Below are 7,466 nucleotides of genomic sequence, written 5' to 3'. Positions count from 1 at the left end.
CCTGCGCCGCAGCCAGAGCCTCACAGAAACTTCCAGAGGTTACCTCCCCTCCTGCCTCTCAGCTCCAAGGGACTGTCTGGAGCCAAGTACACACACACACACACACACACACACACACACACACACACACACACAACAGAATTGCCTGCTGCCTGCATGTCCCAGAGACGCTGGTCCCCATCGCCCGTGGGAGGCCCGCGGTCCCCAGCTCCTGCCATGGACTGTGTGCGGTCTCCACGCTCCTCAGCTATTCCATTCCCGAGACAGAGCCAGCGTGGGCATCACCTCTCCATTTCTGCACCTGTGGTTTCGGTCTAATTTCTCTCTTTATTCTTAAAACATTTTACTTCAGGTTACATTTGAGTTCATTTGCTCTGAAAATGCAGAAAGGCCTGTCCGCACTTGAATCCGTTATTCAAGTCCAAGGCCATGTCACTGGCGCCCAGCGTGCGGCCTGGGTGCAGCTCTGCTAGGGTCTGCTCCTTCACCGCACACACCTTACTTCTTCCCCTCCAGTCCCTGCGAGCCCGGTTTATGTGGCAGCGCCACCTCATGGTCACTATGACCACCCGTTATGGCAGGGGAAGTCCCCTGTGGTCTCCTTAGCTTTTTAAAGAACGGTCCTTTCATTAGTCAGACCGGATACGGTGACAGAAGTGGGCGTCTGCAGATGAGCTGCTGCAGCGAGTCAGCTAACAACCAGAGTACAGACCGCATGCGGGCAGCCAGGCCAGCTTACAGACTCCAGATGAGATGTTTTAGAGGCATCTCTCCTCCTCCAGCAACATCACCACTGCTCAACCCCACCTCTGAGCGACAGCCTGTCACCATGGCACCTGCCAACGGGGAAGCCCCTCGAGGGAGAGTCTGCTCTGAGTGGGTGGTTTGTGGCCCGGAGTGTCCAGCTCTGTGTCTCCTGGGCATCACGCCTCCCTTTTCACCTCCAGGCCCCCCACCAACCGACCTGTCAGCCTGACTGTGCGAATGTGTCTGGGGCCAGGCCAGATCTGCAGGTTCAGAGAATGTGTCCGGGGCCAGGCCAGATCCTCAGGTTCAGGAAATGTGTCCGGGGCCAGGCTGACCCGCAGGCTCAGGGAATGTGTTCGGGGCCAGGCTGACCCGCAGGCTCAGGGAATGTGTTCGGGGCCAGGCTGACCCGCAGGCTCAGGGAATGTGTTCGGGGCCAGGCCAGATCCTCAGGTTCAGGGAAGGTGTCCAGGGCCAGGCTGATCCCCAGGTTCAGGGAATGTGTCCTGGGCCAGGCTGATCCGAGGTTCCTTGGAGAAACTGCTCCCAGAAGCCTGGCTGCCGTGTTCGGAGCCCGAGGGTGTTTCCCGTCTCTGCTCCCACAAAATGGGCCTGAGTGCCGTTTCCTTCTGTGGCTGCGCTGCCCGCTGCCCTCAGACAGGCACAGGAGGAAGGTGGCTGACTCCGGGCTGGCTTGGGAGGCAATGGGGAAGGGAGTGAGCCCATGAGGTGGACATCCTGGTGGTCTGGGAGGGAGTGGGCGGCCTCAGCCCCAGCCTCCCTTCCCAGGGCAGACAACTCAGCAGGGAGCTCCGAGAACAAGCTCAGGAAGTCTTGGTTCGCTCCCACCTCTCTTCCAGGCGTGGTTCTCTGTGGCTCCCAGGGTCCAGATGGAAGTGTGTGCTCTTGGTGCAAGACAGGGAGGGCACCATCGCGTCTCATCGACGACGCCCTCTTCTCTCCACAAAGAAGATGCACCACCCAGGGGCTCATGGGAAAGGAAGGGCATTAACATGCATGTGGCCGGATGCAGAAGAAGAAGTTTGGAACAAGGCAACAAAAGTTTTTAACAAGGCAACTGAATGCCAAATACATCCTGGTTCTTCCGCCCTGTCTCAGGTGAGCTGATTCCTCTTTTCTGCTTCGTTTTTGGTAGTTGTAGGGGTCAGTTTCCACAGACAACAGGTTTGGGATTTAAACATTCCTAACACATCATGGTGGGCTTTGTTTGTTTGGGGTCTGCTTCCCTGTTCTCTCCTCAGTCCCCTACCCCCCCCCCCCCCCCCACACACACACATCCTGTAAACTTAGCTTCGGACCCTCTCCCTCTCCTGCCTCAGTCCCTGCCCTGGAAATGTTCTCTGAAGTCCTCAGCACAGGCTGGGGCCACATCCCCCCTCTGCTGCATGTGTATCTGTGTGACTGTGATTGTTCCCTCTGTCAGCACTCCCACACGCTCAGCTCGGGCCTGCCGGACTGTTCTGCTGGGAGCTCTGAGCGTGCAGCAGGCCCCACGGGTCATCGCTGCTCCAATTCAAATTTCTCAGCTTAATATTCAAAAGAAACGATTTTTCTAATATCCAGCCTCAGACTCCATCTGGGACCCCACAAGCTGGCTCTGCCCCTCCCAGGCGCGGACTGTGCCAGTCTCCGCCAGGAGCAGGGATGCGGTTGGCCTTCTTGGTCCTGACCCAGGATGCGGGGAAGCCTGGGAGCACGCAGTGACCTTCCCACACGGAGTCTCCGCCGAGCCTGCTGAGCCTGGGAGCCGAGGCCGCCCCAGCCGGGGTGAGGCATCTGGCCCGCCAGCCCGCTGCACGGCAGGCGTCAGTCTGCGGAGCTCTGGCCTAGAGCCGTGAACAGAACCAGATGGGAGTTAGATGGCTAAATGGTTACACCAGTTGTTTATAGATTCGAACTGAAAATCAGGAGGACTGCCTTCTGTGGGGCCGTCCTGCAGAACAGGCGAGCAATAGAGAGTGCGGAGTGAAGCCGGAGGATGTTAGAAGTCTCCATGAAGAAGAGTCGTTCTAGAACGAACTTTTGGAAATCTCTAGAATGAGGCCTGGAGGTTCGGCTCCTGTTGGCTTTAGCAGCATTGCCCCGAGCCACATTTCCTGCTGGACATACTGCATAGCCTGATGTCCCATCTCTGGAGTAGAAAGAAATTGTAGCCTGGCTGGTGTTGCTCAGTGGTTGAGCAGTGACCTATGAACCAGGAGGTCAGGGTTAAATTCCTGGTGAGGGCACATGCCCAGGTTGCGGACTCAATCCCCAGTGTGGGGCGTGCAGAAGGCAGCTGCTGAGTGATTCTCTCTCATCATTGATGTTTTTATCTCTCGCTCCCTTTCCCTCTGAAATTAGTAAAAATATATTTTTTAAAAAAGAAAGAAATCATCCCTAGTACTTTACACATAACAGTCACTCAAGTAATATTTACTGAGAGGATGAAAGAATAAAAATAGAAATTATTGTATTAGTACTAAGTATATGACTACATATTATTTGAGATAATTTCCTTAAGTTCTCCATTTTATTTTATTTATATTTTAATTGTCATCTAACTATAAGTTTATTGGTTTTAGAGAGAGGGATGTGGAGAGAGAGATAGAAACATTCATGTGAGAGAGAAACATCGATTAGTTGTCTCCTGCACATGTCCCACCAGGGCCAGGGACCAAACCCACAGGCTAGGTATGTGCTCTTGACGGGGAATCAAACCCTCAACCTTTTAGTGCATGGGCTGACACTCCAACCGACTGAGCCACCAGCCAGGGCTCCAGTTTATTCTTTACCTTTGACATAGATGCGGGTGATTTCTTTTCTTTGTTGGGGGAGGGAAGTAGCACTTCTGGAAAGATTTCTTGTGCTGAGTGTTGAATCAAACACTTCGCCTTTGTTGTTTTGTTTTAACCTCACCACCACCTATAAGCTTTCTCTTACAGCAGCGCGGGCCTGGCTGAGGCTAGCCAGCTTGCCGGGGTCCCCAGCCAACCATCTTCTCCCCAGCAGGGCCTGCTCTGCTGGACTCAGAATGGGAATGACGCTTCCTGTTACTAGTCATAGTTTGTTTTCTTTCTTTACTACTGAGGCTCCTGAAAGACATGAACAGCCATGTCGGCTCTCAGCTGCCCAGAGTCCACACATCACCGAGAAAGCTTAAGATGAAGGGAAACGTAGGACTGAACTCATACCTGGTGACATGAATGCCAGAGTTATGGTATTAATTCTAAAATAAGCTATTGTATCGATTTAACTTTGTTGATATCCTTTTTAACATACATAACATGGCTGAACACGTGAGAAACTTAAAGCCCATTCCCTTGGAAAACGTCCTCATTGCCCAAAAGCGAAGGTTCTGCCGTACGATGGACCTTGTTGGGGTCCCAACAAACGCCCCCGCTTCCCGGGAGCCGGCTCCTCGGGGGAAGGACAGCAGCCCCAGGTCTCCCCAGTGCGACTCAGCTGAGCTTGGCAAGGGGCTTGAGAAATAGGACCATTTCAGGCCTCTGGGCCATGGGTCTTGAATAATGCCAGTTGGGAGAAATGTATTTTATAAAAATGACAATAAAATTGTCAAAAGCATGCATTGAGTTATATAACTATTCAGTGTGTGTGTATGCGTGTGTGTGTGTGTGTGTGTGTGTGTGTGTGTTTGGGGGTAGAGGGACTTTTCCAAGTCAATCACTTAAAATTAAAGAAACGCCTGTTGTTATGAGGAAAGTGTGGAGATGTATCTTCCCCCTTAGCTTTAACCCCCTGCCCCACAAACACTAGTAACTCCCTGCTCTCGTGGGCGTCACAGGACGAGGTCCTCCACCGGAGTAAAGGTTATTGTTTAACCACACGCTGAACAGGGGCGCAGCCATTGGACTTTCTTGTTTAGGAAAATGTATCATCTGAGAATGTCCATTAAGTGCAGTGTAAAATGGCCGTTTTCTTCCCCGAGTCACGCTGGCAGGTGCCTTGGTGGAAAGAGCAGCAGGGGCTGCCGCAGGGCCGGCTCGGTCCTGTGCCTGCTCCCCCGGCAGGTGTCACGTCCTCCCAGAGCCTGGCCGGCAGAGCAGAGGGCCCCTGTGTGCGGGGCAGGCAGCTGGGAGGACCGGGAACCCGAGTGACAGCACCAGCCAGGCCTGCTGGGTAATGAGGGGGTCACAGGGCTAAACTTCACCCATCCCGCCCCGCCTCCCAGCATGAGGGTAGCATTGAAGTTAGTGGCGAAACATGCTGGACCCAACAGGCCACAAGACTAAGATTTCCTGATTCCCTCTGAGCACAGGCCTGACCCTCCCAGGCACTTCCTGTGGACTCCCTCGCGTCAGCCTGAGCAGGGCAGCTCAGCGGCCTGGGCCAGGGGCTCCAGAGTCAGATGCCCCTGGGCTACCACTCACTGCTGTGTAATTTGTGTAATCTTTCTAATTCTCAGTGTTTGCACCAGTCCAGTGGGGATGTACCAGTTTAAATGCTGAAATCCTTTCGACCAGATGGTCAGGAGCAGTTGCTTTGAATCCCCAGAGCACACAGCCTGCACTATTCTGGCTGAAACAGCCTGTCCCTGGGTATCACCCACCATCCCGGGCCCCTCTGCAACCCAGGAACTAAAGCGAGATGAGGCCAGCAGAGCCGGGAGCCGGGGCCTGCCCGACGCCAGGCCGTGTGCTCTGTCCTCGGTGCACCAGGGCTAAGTGCTCTGCAGGGCTGTCCCGGGCGTGGGGGCAGATTCTACAGCGCCCACCACAGGAGAAGCCCCAAATAAATGATGTAGGTATGCCCGTTATACAGATGGGGAGAGCTGGGCTAAACAAGGCTAAATAACGCGGTGACTCTACTCAACATACATTCTCAACTCCGTGCCTGTCAACCATGATGTGTCAATGTGAGAGTGAGAAGAGCCCATGTAATGATGGCATAACAGACCATCCCTTCTATTATAGAAAGGCCATTGCTGCAACTAGATATCAGATGGCCACCTCCTCCTTGAGGGGGAGGAGGGCCCCTGTGTGCGGGGCAGGCAGCTGGGAGGACCGGGAACCCTAAAAGGTCAGCATAAACCCAGCAGTGATGACAATTATGTCACCAGGCTTAGTATATGGAAAGGAGTGGCCTGGTGTACGGATCTGTGCACATTAGAAGGAAATTAATTAGAAGATTAGTGCAGTGATTACATTACTGCCAAAAATTACATGTCAAAATAGTATATATAATATAGCATTATAAAATTAAAATACAAAACATCTTAATATCAATATTTGCCTTTCTCTATAGTAGAAATGTCAAAGATGAAGGAAAATTAGTAAAATGTATATGAAAATAATATATAAAGTGATTAATAAATAAACAGTATTCTGTCAACGACATCACTTTCTTTGGGCTTCAGAGGTATGTTGTGCCAATAGCTGGTCTTCAGACTGTTCTGGCGCCTGTGAGATTGGCGCCAGCAGGAGCGTTACGTGTATCATGCATGTGCGAGTCAACACTTCCTGTTAAATTGCCGGTGTGTGTCTTATGCACCGGCCAGCTGGTCAGCCGGCAGTCCCTTAGCCTTTCACATACATGGGTTGCTTTTCTCAGGACTGAGTGGATGTGTGGGGCTGAGCGGAGGCAGGGAGCGCAGGCACACAGCCGTCTTCTCACCGAGGTTAGGTTTGGGGGCTCTGAGTGGGCACTGAGGGTTGTGTTCTCTGGTGGGAGAGAAATGTGTGTAAAAAGATTCAATGGCTAGTCTCATATTGTCAATGAAATCACTCCTTTAAAAACCTTTATCAGGTAGGATATCGTTAGGATATATTAAAAAAAATGACTGGGCTCCTGGAATTGTGACCCCCTGCTCTGTAGGGCAGTCCTTAGTCATCGCCTGCCTTCCTGCCAGCTGTTAGCACTTGAGAATGAAACGGTCACCTGGGCAGGAGGGTGCTTCTCTGGAAATGGAACACGAGGCATTACGTTTTAAGAGAAACAGGAAGAGTAGGGGGAGGTCAGCATAGAGATGATTCCAGACGCAACCTAAGACTGTTGCTCGGCGAGTGGCTCCAGGACCCAGTGCAGGGCCGCACCTGGAGCCTGGGGGACGTGGCCTGGGCCGCCCGCCCTGCAGAGGCCGGGCCAGTGCTGCTCGCTCAGGCGCTCAGCTCTGCTCTGGCTTGGTGGGCCACGTGGTGGGCGGCCTCCAGCAGACAGCAACGCGGTGAGATGGGGCGAGGCCCAGGGTTGCGCCGAGGTTTTGCCTTCTGAACCAGCGGAGGGAAGTCTGAGCTCAGCGGCGAGCAGGCGGAGCGCAGCTGCACACAGCATGGGGGCCATCTGTGTCCGGAGAGCAGCGCTGTGCAGGGTGCGGGCCGCCCGTGAGCACCGCCAGGTGTGCAGCGGAAGGCGGTCCTGAAGATCAAAGGCAAGTTGATGCAGAGGAGAACATCTTGCCCACCAAACCCTGCCTGCGAAGGAGAGAGGGCAACACCTGACAGGCCAGATGTGCGCAGGGAGGGATCCTGAGCCTGGGTCACCCCCTGAAGCAGCTCTGCGGCACCGAACCCTGTTCTCCAGGCCTCCGCGAAACATGAGCACAGGCTCCACGGGAGGCGGGAGTCCTGCGAGGCGGCCGGGGCGGCTGGATGTCCTGTCCCTGTGCAGCCGGGCAGTCACTGACTGCAGGGCAATGGTGCCGCCAAACGCGCGTTCTCTCCGGGTAAACGGGAGAGCGGCTCTCCGCGGCACCGCGCCCT

This window comes from Pipistrellus kuhlii, unplaced genomic scaffold, assembly GCF_014108245.1.
Source record: "Pipistrellus kuhlii isolate mPipKuh1 unplaced genomic scaffold, mPipKuh1.p scaffold_m20_p_11, whole genome shotgun sequence".
NCBI classification, from domain to species: Eukaryota; Metazoa; Chordata; class Mammalia; order Chiroptera; family Vespertilionidae; genus Pipistrellus; species Pipistrellus kuhlii.
This window is presented reverse-complemented; position numbering follows the sequence as displayed.